Here is a 17,164-nt window from a genome sequence, read left to right as displayed (position 1 = left end):
TAGGAGCCATAATCGAAACTCCTAACAATGTGGACATCCTACAAAAGGGCCTGACTGCGACAGATGCCTGGTGTCAAAGCCATGGCCTCAAGCTCAATGCCAAAAAGTGCATTGCCATCCCCTTTGGTAAAACCTCTGTACCCATGAACTACCACATAGGTGGTAGTCTACTTAACACCAAACATGTGATAAGAGACCTTGGGACACAGGTGGATGGTAGTCTCTCCTTTGATAATCACATCACCACAGTGGTCAGGAAATCCTTCAAGTGCTACTCCTCATCACAAAAGGTTTCTCATCCAGAAAAAAAGAGGTCATTGTTCCCCTCTACTCATCACTCATTAGACCATTTATAGAGTACAAAGCCCCTTTTGGTATGTACCTCACAAGACATCTACAACAACTGGAAAGGTCACAGAAATACCCCACAAACAGGATTACTGGCCTCAAAAAGATGCCCTACGCAGACTGACTCAAAAAACTCCAGCTTTACTCCGTCACATATCGCCTACTCAGAGGCAATCTCTGCCTAACATACAAAGCTATGTCAAACACAGAGCTGTTGGACATGCTCCACATAGAAATCCCAATCCCTCTGAGCTACACGCTCTAAAGACCTAAACCTTGTCACCACAATAAACAGAACATGCTGGAGGGATAGATTCCTGTCCCAGAGACTTCCCATACTCTGGAACAGACTACCTATCTATGTCAAATAGAGCTCCTCATTAGCACTCTTCAAGAAAAATCTTGATGATTGGATGGGTAATAAGAAATTCACCCTGGGGATCACTTCTGTGGTTCTGCTTGACAGGGGCACAAGAAAATAATTTTCTTGAGTGGCAAAAACTTGTATAGGCCCTAGGGCCAATAGCCTAGTACCTATCTATGAACCTATGAACCTATGTAGGTGACATGCATGTTATACAGGGCCAGGGTTGTCTGTCTATATTGTTCTGAGTGTGTGTGTTGTGGATGGGATCAGAGATGAGAAGATCTGAGACATGGAATGCAGTTGTGGTCCTCATTTGTATGAGTCTGTGTGGATTATCATACATAATAGTGCAGGTAGTAATGTTTTTGTCTTGCTTCTCACAGGTGAACTGGGGGTCGGAGTCTGTCCACCTCACAACCTGATGTCAGTGTCTCATAGGACTCTGATGATGGTGTGGCTGAATCTGTCCCAGTGGTTGACATCCATTTTCTGCCACCATTGTCTCCGCACACAGTCAGTATTCCCACACATATTCAGTCACCAGAGGCCACAGATATTGGACAGTCAGAGGGTGGTGACATAGTACAGGACAGTTTGAAAACTATAGCATCAGTGAGTGTAGACAATGGCCATAGCCAGAGAGCTGGTGAGGTCCCACACAGGCAGTTTGATAGAGATGCTCAAAGGAGGACTGTTGCCCATCCAACTGTTGTTGCAGGTGTCACATCATGAGTCACTCACCGCATGTTTCAGGCTGTCATGGAGGCACAGACATGAGCTGAACACAACACCAGACAGATGCTTAGGGTTACGGATGCAGCACAGTCTGACATCCGTGACTCCCTCCACTGCATTGGTGACAACATAGAACATTTCACTGATGTAGTGGACAGATGGTGGGCTGAGACAGTGTCGGTCTTTGAGCGCATGTTGTCTGCACTGAAACATGTGGTTCAGGTTGGGCATTAGACACGTGGACGTAGACTAGAAACACCATCTGCTGGGAGTCCATGTGGCCATGCACACTCAGGTTCCCGTAGTGGTTGTACCTCCAGATCTACAGGGGGAGGTTTGCTGTCCACACTTTGATGTGGTAGGCCATGGGCACGTGGTCTTAGGTAGTCCCATGGGGGACACAGGCCCAGCATACAGCGGTCACCATCAGGTGCTAGCACCACATCTGACCTTGGGCATGGTGCTGCCCGTGCTACTCCTGGTGAAGCCAGTTCTTGTTTTCATGACTGGAGACAATGAACTGTCCACTCTACCATGTATGGTCCACAGCTGTCCACCATATACATGTGTAGGGCTATCACTGGGCTTGACTGTGTACATGCACACACTCCAACACCACTGCCACATGCAGGTCACCTACAGACACATTCAGCAGTTCTCCATGGCCCATGTAACCAGCACCCCTTTCTGACTCACACACATGATGTCAACTGTTTGGCACAGCCTAGGCCTCTGGCACACCCATACCACACCCTGTGCATGTGATGATACCTGTGCCACAGCCCTGCCATCCATACCATTGATCCTGGGACCTGCATATATGTATCTGATGCACAGGATGACTACATAACTTTACATGTGTTTGTGTAGTGCAATAGTGTTATTCCATGGCAGTTGTGGGCCACGGCAGGTACTGTATGCTGGCATGTGTCAAGACTACACATCACATGTTGTGTAGCTTTGTTGCCTGATGCTACACTGGCAGTAGTGTTACAGAATGACACAGAGCTGTGTATGTTTTTGTCCTAGGATTCTGAGCAGTTCAACTTTGGACACATGGTGACAATACAGCAGCTCAGGATGGCAAGGCAGCACAGCAGAGATATGACATCAGCAAGTTATGCCAATATATGTGCATGGCTCCCTATTAGAACTCCTACCTATCTATTATTGTACATTACAGCACACAATACCTACTGCATGCACAGCTTATGTCTGTTATATATGTTGATGCAGGCACAGTACATGTGAAGTATGCAAAGTGGCCTTGTGTTAGACAGTATGTGTGGCCTGCAAAGTGATACTGCTTGGTACTGTTATTGTATCTAATGTCCTACAGGTGGGATACCTAGTAATATCCATGCTATGTGTGTACACTTACCAGTCTGGCCATATGTGGGGGTTTGCAGACTGATAGGCAGATATGTGGCCAGGGGCAATATGACCTGTCCAAGGAATGCATTGTACCCATTGCACATCACAACACCTGCGCACCTATGTCTGTCTGCAGGATGACAGCCCGCAGGATTATAGGTCTATGCATGAGTGGATTACGTACTGTTGCAGCCTTGGTCTGGTGCCATTTGACATCTGTTGTGATGTATATGTACAGATAACCCCAGCATTTAGGGGTATGTGGGAACATTCGTACATCCCCACCCATATCTATATCAATGTGTATAACAGGGTTGTCTCCTTAAATGTAATTGTGTGTCAGTATTGTAAATGTGTGGTGTAGAAGTATGTAGGGAGTCTATGTATCATTGTACTTTATATGTGCAACATACTGATAGATACACTAATCAAGCATGAGGGGGATAGGGAGAGACAGATATGCATATGTAGCTGTATGTATGTACAGACATATTTCCACACAGCAGGTTTTTGTGTGGTAGAGGCAACAGACTTGGGCTCAAGTTAGTTAAGGGTAGGAGCATGCCCAGTGTGATTGTCAGTACTTACAAGGTGACTCCAGGCCAGAGCTACCTGTACTCCAGTCCGGGATTATTGTGTGCTGCAGGCCATTGTACCACAGTACGGCAGTTGCCTGATATTGTCCAAGGCATTCCCCAGCTGTTTACTGACCTCAATATGTGACTCAAACTTCAGAACTGTAGAGAGCTTCACAGACTGCCCAGACTCTTGCCACATATTTTTGGCCAGTTTCACATAACATTGTTGTCTTCTGACACATTAGATGCAAATCAGTCAAGATTGAAGTACATTAATAATGACAGATATTTGAGTTTCAGACTCCATGCACAGCAGGATAGTCATGCAAATGCAGGACTTGTTATTCTATCCACATTCTACATTTGTAAGAGCAAATATTTAAAACTTGTCCCAAGTTGTGGACCTTGGTCCCACTTTTATTCACTTTTTTGGCCAGATTTCCTGCTGTAAGAGGTTGAAAGGTATGATGTGACTAGGGTACATGATGAAACACCACACACACAGGATGACAGTCTGCATACCTCTCCCTCTACATGTTTTTGCAGAATGTCTAGCATTTTGCTCCATATCTCTGCTGTTTCCCAGTACTAAACTGTACATTGGTCGCTGACTTGTACCTACTGACACATTTAACTGATGGCCTTTTCATCAAGTAGCTAATCTGACCTGTTGCAGCCTGCTGTTATACCAGCCATCTGCTAAGTTACTCAGAGCGTGAATAACGTCTGTCTGTAAGTATGGCCCTTTGTGCCCCCATTCACTCTGGCTTTGTCCAGCTTTCTTGCAGTAACAGATTGAGGGGTTATGACAGTTTGTGGGACTACCACCATATGAGTGCCTCACATGCAAAACATGTTGGATGCTGCCAGATTCGAACCATCAGCACTGTTCCTGGCCCACTGAGCCACACTGTCCACCAGACAGAGAGGTTTTCTCCCTCACACTATCAACAAGATAGAGGAATTGTGTCTGCTGATATATCATTGCAGACTTACTATTACAGTAGTTGCATGGCAACACTGATCTGTTTGTGGTGGGGGACAACTAGCTTATGCTCTGCTAGCATAGACAGTTGTGTCACTGTCCTGTGACCTCACTGTTTGGCATCTCCCTGGCCCGCTGCCATGGAGTTTATAGCCATGTGTCCTAGTGGCTATCATGGGGTACATACTAGTGAACAGAGTACCTGTTGTCCCAAGTGACTGTTAGATCTGTACAAGTATCCCAGTATCCCACTGTGGATCTCTGCAGGAAGCCCAGTTGCACACTATATATAGCCCACTATATTCCCTTGCATACATGCGGCAGGTCCATACATATGCTACCATATCACAGTACCCATTACAAGTGGTGTACAGGAGAGTGACCTACCTTGTGAATGCAGCAGTTGACAGACCTGTAGTTCGGGGCTGACTCTGTATGATGCAGGCAGGCCACAGTCAATACATGGTGAGGTACAGGTTGTGTGGCCTGGCTGGCATAATTTTTACTGATATGTATGCGAGTTGGAGTATGGTGTCAGTCACTAGGGCCCTAGAGTTTCAGTGCATGTGCTATGTGTTGTCTCTTGGCCAAGACCAGGGCATATTGAGCATTCTTACGTCTGCCTGGAGGGACAGCCTCAGGGAGTTCCTCCTCCGAGTCTTCCTGTGGGTACGGCTGTGGTTCTTAGGTTCATAGGTTCATAGGTAGGTACTAGGCTATCAGCCCTGGGCCTATACAAGCCCAGCCAAAAAAGTACCCTGGCTTTTGCCACTCAAGAAAATTATTTTCCTATGCCACTGTCGAGCAGAGCCACAGAGGTGATCCCAGGGGTGAATTTCCTATTTCACATCCAATCATCAAGATTTTTCTTGAAGAGTGCTAATGAGGAGCTTTGTTTGATATAGATAGGTAGTTTATTCCAGAGTATGGGAAGTCTCTGGGACAGGAATCTATCCCTCCAGCATGTTCTGTTTATTGTGGTGACAAGGTTTAGGTCCCTAGAGCATGTAGCTCAGAGGGATTGGGATTTCTTTAAGGGGAGCATGTCCAACAGCTCTGGGTTTGACATAGCTTTGTATGTTAGGCAGAGATCACCTCTGAGTAGGCGATATGTGATGGAGTAAAGCTGGGGTTTTTTGAGACCGTCTGCGTAGCGCATCTGTTTGAGGCTGGTAATCCTCTTTGTGTGGTAATTTTGCGGCCTTTCCAGTTGTTGCAGATGTCTTGTGAGGTACATACCAAAAGGGGCGTTGTACTCTATAATGGGTCTAATAAGTGATGAGTAGAGGGGAACAATGACCTCTTTTTTTCTGGATGAGAAACCTTTTGTGATGAGGTGTGCCACGTCAAAGGATTTCCTGACTACTGTGGCGATGTGATTATCAAAGGAGCGACTACTTTCCACCTGTGACCCAAGGTCTCTTATCACACTTTTGGTGTTAAGTATACTACCACCTATGTTGTAGTTCATGGGTACAGAGTTTTTACCAAAGGGGATGACAATGCACTTTTTGGCATTGAGCTTGAGGCCATGGCTTTGACACCAGGCATCTGTCTCAGTGAGGCCCCCTTGTAGGATGTCCACATCATTAGGAGTTTCGATTATGGCTCCTAGTTTACAGTCATCTGTGAACCTCATTAGCCAAAGACCTTCTGTGTTAGCCTCTACTTCAGAGAAGTTGATACCAAACAGGAGAGGACCTAGGACTGAACCCTGTGGTACACCACTTGTCACTGGTCTGAAGTCGGATTTGGAGTCTGCTACTTTCACAGTGTGGGTTCTGTCAGTGAGCCAGTTAACAACCCATCTTGTGACATAGGGATTTATACCTAGATTAGTGAGTTTATCTATAATTCCAGAGTGGAGGATGGTGTTGAAAGCCTTGGCAAGATCTAGATAGGCTGTGTGAACCACCTTACCCTTGTCTACTGCTTTGGTGACTGCTTCAAAGAAGTCTATCAGGTTTAGGAGACATGATCTGCCTTTTACAAACACAAACTGGGTGGGGTCCAGAGTTTGGAGATTACCAATGTCTTTGTTTATAAGTTCCATGATGATACGTTCCATGGCCTTGCAGACCAGGCTTGTCAGGCTAATGGGGCGGTAGTTCCCGGGGTCCATGGTGGCTCCCCCCTTGTGGAGTGGGATAACCATTGCTGTGTGCCATTCAGCAGGCACAAAGCCTGAGGTGAGGCTATGATTGAACATGGTACTTAGGTGGGGTGCCAGTTCATTCTGTAATTCATGTAAAACACAGTCTGGGATGTTGTCTGGTCCCATGGATGCTGTGTTCTTGGCTTTGGAGAGTGTGGTTTTTACCTGTGCAGCCGTGATTACAGGAACTTTGCATTCTTCCAGTATAGAAATGGGCTCTTTTGGGGGTGAGAGGGGGGCAAAGTTAGCACTGAACCTAACTGCCAGGATGTTGGCAATATCAGTTGGGTCTGTATATTTAGTGCCATTGTGCTGTAACTCAGAGCAGATCTGAGTGTTGCCATTGAGATTCTTGACATAGCTATAGAATGCTTTGTGGTTGTCTTTAGAATCAGTAGCGATTTTGTTTTCATAACTAGCTTTGGAGGATTTTATCAGGGATCGCAGCTTCTTACTGAGGCTGACCAGGGAGCTCCTCCACATATGGGATTTTACTCTCTTTTGCAACAGTTTCTTCCTTCTGTTGTACAGTTTGTTTATGGCAGGGGACCACCAGATTGGCTTCCTTTTTTTGGAGGATAGCGTCTTGGTTCTGTTTGGGATAGCACGATCCATGCACTCATGTAAGTGCTTATAAAGTGCAATTGTGTAGGATTCAGTAGTCATAACTGTATTGTCCATCTGCATGGGTGTCATGAAGTTCAGCACTTCTGTCTTTAGAAGCATGAAGTTGGTTTTGGAGAATTTTTTTACCATGGTTTCCTTAATGGGGGGTGGAGGCAGGATGTGGATATCTAGGGTAATTAGCTTATGGTCGGATCGGTCCAATGAGGCGTTGACATTAGGTGTGGAACACCGGTCATTCATGTTGGTAATGACTAGATCTAGGATATTGTTGCCCCTGGTGGGGGTGTGCATAAGTTGATCCAGGGCATTGGAGTTTATGAATTACAGAAAGCATTGAGCAAATGAGTTGGTACATGGGTAGTTTTCCCAGTTAATGGTGGGGTAGTTGAAATCACCCATTATTTGGGTGTTTGGTTGAACCCTAATATTTTCCAGTACATCAAGAAAAGAGGAGCGGGAATCCTGGGGCATGGTGGGTGATCTGTAGCAAGCTACAATTTGGATTGCAGTTTTGCCCAGAGTTAGTTGCACTTGGATAACCTCGGCTGCATTATGCTGAGCAACTAGCCTGCAGGTGTGGATATCCTTAATGACTATGGACACACCTCCGCCTTTGGTGTTCCAGTCCGGGTTACATGGCCAAAAAGTGTGGTATGAGTTATAGCCTGGTAGTGCAGGGGTGATCTCTGGATCCTTGAACCAGGAATCAGTCACTGCACAGATATCGATGTTCTCCATTTTAAGGAGTGCCTCGAGTGAGTGCATTTTGAGATTTAGACTTCTAGCATTGAGTAGCATCACCCTCAGTTTTTGTTTGCCTGTTCCTGTTACGGTGGTGAATTTGTCATTTGAACCTTGCCTAAAAAAGGCACTATAGGGACAGCAAGAACCTTAGCCAGTATCCGGAAGCCCAGGGGTGACAGGTGCAGGTCATCTCTGGCAAAGCATCATAGTCTGTCGACCATGTCATCCCAGGCAGACAGATACTGGATCCCTTTAGAATGGCACCAGAAGCTTAGCCAATTGTTGAAGTCAATCATTTTGTCCTTGTACTGTGGCATCATTCTGGGTGATGGCAGAATGCTACTCATGGCTAGTCATACCTGCCTCGGCTACAAGATTGGAGAGCTCTTCCATGTCTCTTTTCATGTAGTCCAGGGAGGTACATCTCAGGTCATTCACACCAACATGAACAATGACAGAGTCATATTTGTACTTGTTGTGGAGTGACCCGAGTGCGTGGGTTATGTGGTGGATCCTGGCACCCGACAGGCAGCTGACAGTAACCTTCTCCTTGTTTAGCCTGGTGAGTGGGACATCAGTGTGCCTGACTATAGAGTCACCTATGACTAGTGTGTTGGATACGTTGTTTTGCCTTATTGGCTGTGGTTGAGTGGCACACTGAGTCTGTGGGCTATGTGTCATTTGGGATGTGTTGGGGGGTGGAGGTTGCTTGCATTTCTGCTTTGGAGGTCTCTGTTGCTTGAGCAGATTATTATTGAGAGCCTCCGCAAATGTTTTTGTGTTTCTATGTGTGGATTTTGGTGGTGTAGATTTAGTGAGACTATGTGATGAGTGTGGTGTGGGACAAGTGTTTACCATCTCCTCTTGACTGTCAAGTTCAGTCTTGATTGGAGAGAGCTTTACCTCCAGTTTGGCTAGATAAGTGCATCTCTCACAGGTTGTAGTGTTGGGTGGTGGGAGGAGAGGGTTGTCTGTGTACATGAGGCAATTTCTACCTAGGCACTTGTGGTGTGGCATGTGTATCTATTCCCTTTGCTCATTCTGCTGCAGCTATTTCCACTGGATCATATTGTGTAGCATGGCACATACTGTGAACATCTGTGCACATTTGGCTGGAGAGTATTGCAAGGCTCCACCAGATATATTGAGGCACCTGAAACATGACTTCAACAGCCCAAACACATGCACTATGATGTTCCTAGTTTGAACTTGTGCCTCATTGTGGCATTCTTCTGTAGTGAGTGTACATTTCTGATGGGTACCATCATCCATGGTTCTAGTCCTTAGCCACTATCCACAAGTAAATGGCAGTGTCGGATGCCCCCCCCCCCAGCAAACACCTGGTAGAGCTGTGATGAGTGCCAGATATGGGAGTTGGGATAACTGCCAGGGCTGCCAGCACACTCATTTGTGATAATGCTCTGGGCACTGCACATGACCTGGCAGTTGATGGAGTGATACCCCTTGCGGTTGATGTAGATTCTACCCTCCTCACTGGCTGGTGCCTTCATATGTACATGAGTGCAATCTATGGCACCCAGTACCTCAGAGTAGTGTGCTACATGGTAAAAGAGTTGCATACTGCTTGCCCTCAACTCACAGCTGTTAGGAAGACAAATGTTCTCAAGGGCATGTAGTAGCATGGCATCCAGGAACTAGTAGAGCACCCTGGAAGCAGATGCTTGTGAGACCCATATCATGTCCTCAGTTGGTCTTTGGAAAGTACTTGTAGCTAGTATCCTGAGGACTACACATACCTTTGTTTCCACTGGGATGGGTTCCCCTGTGTTGGTCTGAGCTTGAGTTGAGGGCAGCAGAGCTCATTGAGTTGTTGTAGTATGTCCCTGTCCACCCTGTTTCACTCTACAAACTCCAGCTCATGTAGTTCCTGCTAGGTTACCCTGAGCCTGAACACTCTTCTCCTTCTCAGTCTAGGCCTATGGTCCTCAGCATCTAGCACACAAACATGGAGCAGACCTACAGCAGCCCCTAGCATTTTCTAGGATAAAATTCCCAAGTCTGTACTCCAATGGTGCAGAGTATGGGGAAAAAATCAGATTATAGGATAGGGTGTATGCATACTTTATAGTGCTCTCCTGTAGGTGTACTGTGTGTGATTGGCTAGCTATGATGCATTCTACCTGCCAAGTACATCATTAAGGGGTTTAATGGCCCTAGTTTAAGTGAAACAGGGCTCATCAGTAATTAATATATCTTGGGTTTCTCAGCCAATTTTTTTTTTGATAGCCTTCCTTGATGAGCAGTGCGGCACACTGTGCAAATCCACACTGCAGAGATAAACAAAGCTTAGCAGTCAGTAGACACCCCCCCCCCCCCCCATGGAAGGTCACACTCAGCACAGCTGTGCGCCACACAAACATGTTCTAACCTGCTGAAACATGCACCCCTAAGGTAAACAAATCTTAGCAGTCACAAGACACACACCCTTGCTGAGCAGAGTGGAGTGCTGCACAAACAGACGCATGCTGCTACACTTAGCTATCTTGAGCCCAAGTCTGTCGCCTCTTCTGCCCGAAGACCTGCTATGTGAAAATATACCTGTACATACATACAGCTAAGTATACATATCTGGCTCTCCCTATCCCCCTCACACTTGATTAGTGTATCTACGCACACACACACACACATATATATATATATATATATATATATATATATATATATATATATATATATATATATATATATATGTAATAACAATATATATATATATATATATATATATATATATATATATATATATATATAGCTTTATAAAATACAATGATACATAGACTCTCCATATATATCTACAGAACATGTTTACATAACATACATGCACAACAGTTAAGGAGACATCCCTGTTATACACATTTATATAGATATGTGTGGGGATGTACGAATGTCCCCACATACCTCAGAATGCTGCGGTTATCTGCACTTACACATCACAACAGTTGTCCAATGGAACCATACCAAGGCTGCAACAGTACATAATCCACTCACTCACAGAGCCCTGTGCCTGCAGAATGCCACCCTGTAGACAGACACAGGTGAGTAAGTTCATAGGTTCATAGGTTGGTACTAGGCTATTGGCCCTAGGGCCTATACAAGCCTAGCCATAACAATTCCCTGGCTATTTCTTCCCACACTATTTACTTCTCTGGTCCCCTGTCGAGCAGGGTGACTGACGTGATCCCAGGGTGAATTTCCTTTCTCCCATCCAATCGTCAAGGTTCCTTTTGAAGAGGGCCAAGGAGGCACTCTGCTTGACATGTATGGGCAGTCTATTCCAGAGTCTGGGGAGTCTCTGGGTCAGGGACCTATCCCTCCAGCATATTTTGTTTAGTGTGATGACAAGGTTTAGATCCCTGTAGCGTGTGGCTCTGAGGGATTGGGATGTCTTTAAGTGTAGCATGTCCAACAGCTCTGGGTTTGACATGGCCTTGTATGTTAAGCAGAGATCACCTCTGAGTAGACGATATGTGACAGAGTATAGCTGGAGTTCTTTAAGGCGGTCAGCATAGGGCATCTGCTTTAGGCCTGTGATTCTTTTAGTGAGGTATTTCTGCGGCCTTTCCAGTTGTTGCAGATGTCGTGAGAGGTACATACCAAATGGGGCGTTGTATTCTATAATGAGTCTAATGAGGGATGAGTACAGTGGGACAATGACCTCCTTTTTTCTGGATGAAAAGCCCTTAGTGATGAGGTGTGCCACATAGAAGGATTTCCTGACTGTTGTGGTGATGTAGTTATTGAAGGTGAGACCACTGTCCACCTGTGTCCCTAAGTCTCTTATCACACTTTCGGCATTTAGTGTACTGCCGACTATGTGGTAATTCACGGGTACATGTTTTTTCCCAAAGGGCATAACTATGCATTTCTTGGCATTGAGCTTGAGCCCATGACTCTGGCATCAAGCATCTGTTTCTGTAAGGCCCTTTTGAAGAGTATCCACATCATTTGGGGATTCAATAATGACTCCCAGTTTTCAGTCATCTGCGAACTTTGTTAGCCAGAGTCCCTTAGTGTTGGCCTGTACTTCAGAGAAGTAGATGCCAAACAAGAGCGGTCCCAGGACTGAACCTGTTACTTGAGCTGGATTTGGAGTCAGCTACTTTTGCAGTATAGGTTCTGTCAGTAAGCCAGTTGGCAACCCATCGAGTGACGTAGGGATTAATCCCCAGCTTAGTAGGTTTATCTATGATTCTAGAGTGTGGGATGGTGTCAAAGGCCTTGGAAAGGTCCAGATAGGCTGTGTGGACTGCCTTACCCTCATCCACAGCTGTGGAGACTGATTTGAAGAAGTCAATCAGGTTCAGGAGACAAGATCAGCCCTTCACAAACCCAAACTGGGTGGTGTCCAGTGTTTGAAGGTCACCAATATCTTTGTTTATAAGTTCCATGATAATACGTTCCATGGCCTTGCAGATCAGGCTCATCAGACTGATGGGGTGGTAGCTCCCAGGATCCAAGGTGGATCCCCCCTTGTGGAGTGGGATAACTGTAGCTGTGCGTCACTCAGTGGGCACAAAGCCTGAGGTGAGGGTATGATTAAACATGACACTTAGGTGCGGTGCCAGTTCATTTTGTAGTACACAGCCTGGGATGTCATCTGGTCCCATGGATGCTGTATTCTTAGCTTTGGAGAGTGCGTTTTCTACCTGTGTAGCTGTTATTACCAGAATTTGGTAATCTTACGGTATTGAGATGGGCAGTTTAAGGGGTGAGAGTGGGGTGAAGTTGGCACTGAATTGATCTGCCAGGATATTGGCAATATCCTTTGGATCAGTATATTTAATGCCATTCTGTTGTAGCTCAGAGCAGATCTGAGCATTGCCATTTAGATTCTTGGCATAGTTATAGAATGCCTTGTGGTTGTCTTTGGAATCTTTGGCAATTTTATTTTCGTAACTAGCTTTGGAGGATTTTATCGGGGATCTCAGCTTTTTACTGAGGCTGGCAAGGGAAATTTTTGCATTGTGGGAGTTTCCTCTTTTCTGCAAAAGTTTCTTCCTTTTGTTGTAAAGTTTGTTTATGGCAGAGAACCACCACATTGGCTTCGTTTTTTTGGAGGAGAGCATCTTTGTTCTATTTGGGATGGCACGATTCATGCATGAGTGGATGTGCTCATACAGTGCCTTAGTGTAGGACTCAGCAGTCGAACTTTCAGTTCCCATCTGCATGGTTGTCATGAAGTTTGTCACTTCTGACTTGAGTAGCATGAAGTTGGCTTTGGAGAAGTTTTTTATGGAGGTTTCCTTACTGGGGAGTGGGGGTGGGATGTGGATGCTAAGGGCGATTAGCTTATGGTATGACCTGACCAATGAGGGGGTGACCATGGGTGTGGAGCATCAATTTCCCATGTTGGTAATTATCAGGTCTAGGATATTGGAGCCCCTGATGGGACTATGATTTAGTTGATCCAGGGCATTGGAATTTATGAATTCCAAGAACCGTTGGGCAAAGGTGTTTGTACATGAGTAGTTTTCCCAGTTAAAGGTAGGGTAGTTGAAATCACCCAGTATTAGGGTGTTTGGTTGTATCTTAATATTTTCCAGTATGTTTAGAAAGGTGTAGTGAGAATCTTGGGGCATGGTGGGGGATCTGTAGCAAGCTACAATTTGGATTGCAGTCTTGCCTAGTGTTAGTTGCACCTGGAGAATTTCAGATGCATTGTGTTGGGCAACTAGCCTGGTGGTGTGAATATCCTTGCTGAATATGGACACTCCTCCACCTTTAGTGTTTTGATCCTGGTTTGATGGCCAAAAAGTGTGGTAAGAATTGTAGCCTGGTATTGCAGTGGTGCTCTCTGGAGCCTTGAACCAGGTCTCAGTCACTGCACAGATATTGATGTTCTTCATTTTTAGGAGTGCCTCTAGAGTGTGCATTTTGAGGTTTAGACTTATAGCATGGAGTAGCATTACCTTCAGATTTTGCATGCTTGTACCTGTTACAATGGTAGTTTTGTCCTTTGAACTTTGCCTAAAAAAGGCACTATAGGGGTGGCAAGAGCCTTAGCCAGTAGCCTGAATCCCAGGGGCAACAGGTGCAGACCATCTCTGGCAAAGCATTGTGGTCTGTTGATCATGTCGTTCCAGGTAGACAGATACTGGATCCCCTTTGAATGACACCAGAAGCTTAGCCAATTGTTGAAGTCAATCATTTTGTCCTTATATTGTGGTATCATTCTGGATGAAGGCAGGATGCTACTCAGGGCTAGGGTCATACCTGCCTGGGCCACATGATCCAAGAGCTCTTCCATGTCTCTTTTCATTTAGTCCAGGGAGGTACGTCTCAAGTCATTCACTCCAACATGGACAATGACAGAGTCATATTTGTACTTGTTGTGGAGTGACTTGAGTGCATGCGTTATGTGGTGGATCCTGGCACCCTACAGGCAGCTGACTGTAATTTTCTCCTTGTTCAGCCTGGTGAGTGGGACATCAGTGTGCCTGACTATAGAGTCACCTAGAGAAGTTAGATGTGAAAATGTTAGGTACGTTGTCTTGCCTTAGGGGCTGTTGCTGGGTGGCACACTGGTGTTGTGAGCTATGTGAAACTTTGGTTGTGATTGGTGTTTGTGTTTCAGCTTTGGAGGTCCTTGTTACTTGGGCAGGTTGCAGTTAAGGGCCTCCGCATATGTGAGTTAAGTGTTGGTATCAGTGGGTGTTGGTGGTGTGAGTTTAGAAGGGCTATGTGTTGCTTGAGGTGTAGTGTGGGTGTTAACCTTTTCCTCTTGGCTGTCTAGCATAATCTTGGGTGGAGAGAGCTTTGCTTCCAGTTTGGCTATGTAAGTGCATCTCTCACAGGTTGTAGTGTTGGGTGGTAGAAGGAGAGGGTTGTCTGTGTACATGAGGCAATTGCTGCATTGCCCCAGCATGCCCAGATTCACCAGGTGGACAGGAGAAATCACCGGAAGCTGATCCTTGGACATGCCTGGTTTGGTGCTTTTTTGAAAAGTGCAGGAGCTGATTTCCCTTCCCTTAGCAAGGTACTTTGCAATTATAGACTATTTAGTGCCTATGATTAATTTCTCCTTATTAATAAGGAGAGTTGAATGTTTGTATCAGTTTAAGGTTTCCTAGTGCTTTCCAGCAGGTATTAGAGCAAGTGCTAGTCACAGGGATGCGTAAAGGTAAGATGAAAAAAAATGCTTTATCCTAAACACTGCAGTGTGCACTAGAGAAGTTAGATGTGAAAGTAGGTAACTTAAGTTTTAGCTGTCTAAAAAGTTAAGTTTTAGTGGAGAATCACCATTTTTAAAACAGCAAGATAGATTGAAAGGGGGTGATCACTTTTGTATTCTGGTACTATAGAATAAAGTAGGATGGCCAATAAATTTAAATAGTTGAAGGGAAGTGATTTCACAAAATTATAATTTTGTGTTTACTCACACAAGCCAGTGAAAGCAGAGAGGAAATGAGATATATGGTCAAATTTACATAAGAGGCAGGCAACTAGAAAGACAGTGGTATTTAAAAACAGAATAGTAACAGCATGGGTGGGTGGGAAAAATTTTCTGCCTGACTCACAAGAGACAGAGCTGTGGTCTCTTTTGAAGTTTTAATATGCAGTTAAAAGCAGAATATAAGTGAAACACAAGGTAAAGAAAACAAATCACAGTATTCAACATATAAAAAGGCAATAAACTAATACAAAATACAACAAATAAAAAGCAAACTAACCTTTCCTTCACAGCAAAGTGTAGCAGAGCCTGGGTGAGCCTTTCTAATAAAGCTCTGAAATGTTTATTTTACCCCTTAAATAGAATGTTTAGTTTTTAGTTCCACCCCTTCAGTTCACAAATGATTAACCTTAAGTGACCTCTTCTATCTTAGGTATGAGTCCTTAATTGATCAGTTCTAATTTCTGCCTGACTCACAAGAGACAGAGCTCTGGTCTCTTTTGAAGTTTTAATATGCAGTTAAAAGCAGAATACAAGTGAAACACAAGGTAAAGAAAACAAATCACAGTATTCAAAATATAAAAAGGCAATATACTAATACAAAATACAACAAATAAAAAGCAAACTAACCTTTCATTCACAGCAAAGTGTAGCAGAGCCTGGGTGAGCCTTTCTAATAAAGCTCTGAACTGTTTTATTTTACCCCTTAAATAGAAGGTTTAGTTCCTAGCTCCACCCTCTCAGTTCACAAATGATTAACCTTAAGTGACCTCTTCTATCTTATATATGAGTCCTTAATTGATCAGTTCTAATTTCTGCCTAACTCACAAGAGACAGAACTGTGGTCTCTTTTGAAGTTTTAATATACAATGGTTGCAACACATGCCTTAGACAGGCCATATTGTCCCTGGCCATATGTCCGCCTATCAAACTGCAAACAGTCACATATGCCCATACTGGTAACTGTACACACATAGCAGGGATATTATCAGGTATCCCACTCCTAGGACACTAGATACAATAACAGTACCAGGCAGTATCATGCTGCAGGCCACACATGCTGTCTAACATAAGGCAACTTTGTGTCCTTCACAAGAACTATGCCTGCATCCATATGTACAACAGACATAACCCATGGTGTGTGTAATAAGTACTGTGAGCTGTAGTATGAAATAGTAGATAGGTAGGGGTTCTAATCTCACATCATCCAATGTGTGTGCGTGTGTGTGTGTGTGTGTGTGTGTGTGTGTGTGTGTGTGTGTGTGTGTGTGTGTGTGTGCGTGTGTGCGTGTGTGTGCGTGTGTGTGTGTGTATGTGTGTGTGTGTGTGTGTGTGTGTGTGTGTGTGTGTGTGTGTGTGTGTGTGTGTGTGTGTGTGTGTGTGTGTGTGTGTGTGTGTGTGTGTGTGTGTGTGTGTAAACATATTGCAGCACTACAGATTTGCCCATCTGCCCTATCACTGTGCAATGGTTATGCATTTTAAGGCCCCGTGACTAGTAGATGGCCTCTACACTGGCCTGCTTTACAAGGCCTTCTATGTCATCCACCTGAAGGGTGCTGTCTGATAGTCTAATATCAGATAAACTCTGTGGTGCATGCGATAAGTACTGTGAACTGTAGTGTGTAATCAAAGATAGGTAGAGGTTCTAATTTCACATCAGCCAAGTGTGTGTGTGTGTGTGTGTGTGTGTGTGTGTGTGTGTGTGTGTGTGTGTGTGTATAAATATATCCCCTTACAGCATGAAGGACATTCTCATATGGTCTATCTCCATGCAATGGTTGTGCATTTTATCGGCATGTGACTAGTTGCTGGCCTCTAAATTACCCTCATCCACATAAGCATA

The sequence above is a fragment of the Protopterus annectens genome, chromosome 10.part0 (assembly GCF_019279795.1).
Source record: "Protopterus annectens isolate FY-2018-M chromosome 10.part0, PAN1.0, whole genome shotgun sequence".
In the NCBI taxonomy this organism is placed as follows: Eukaryota; Metazoa; Chordata; order Ceratodontiformes; family Protopteridae; genus Protopterus; species Protopterus annectens.
The sequence above is the reverse complement of the archived record's forward strand: the minus strand, read 5'-3'. Positions refer to the sequence as shown.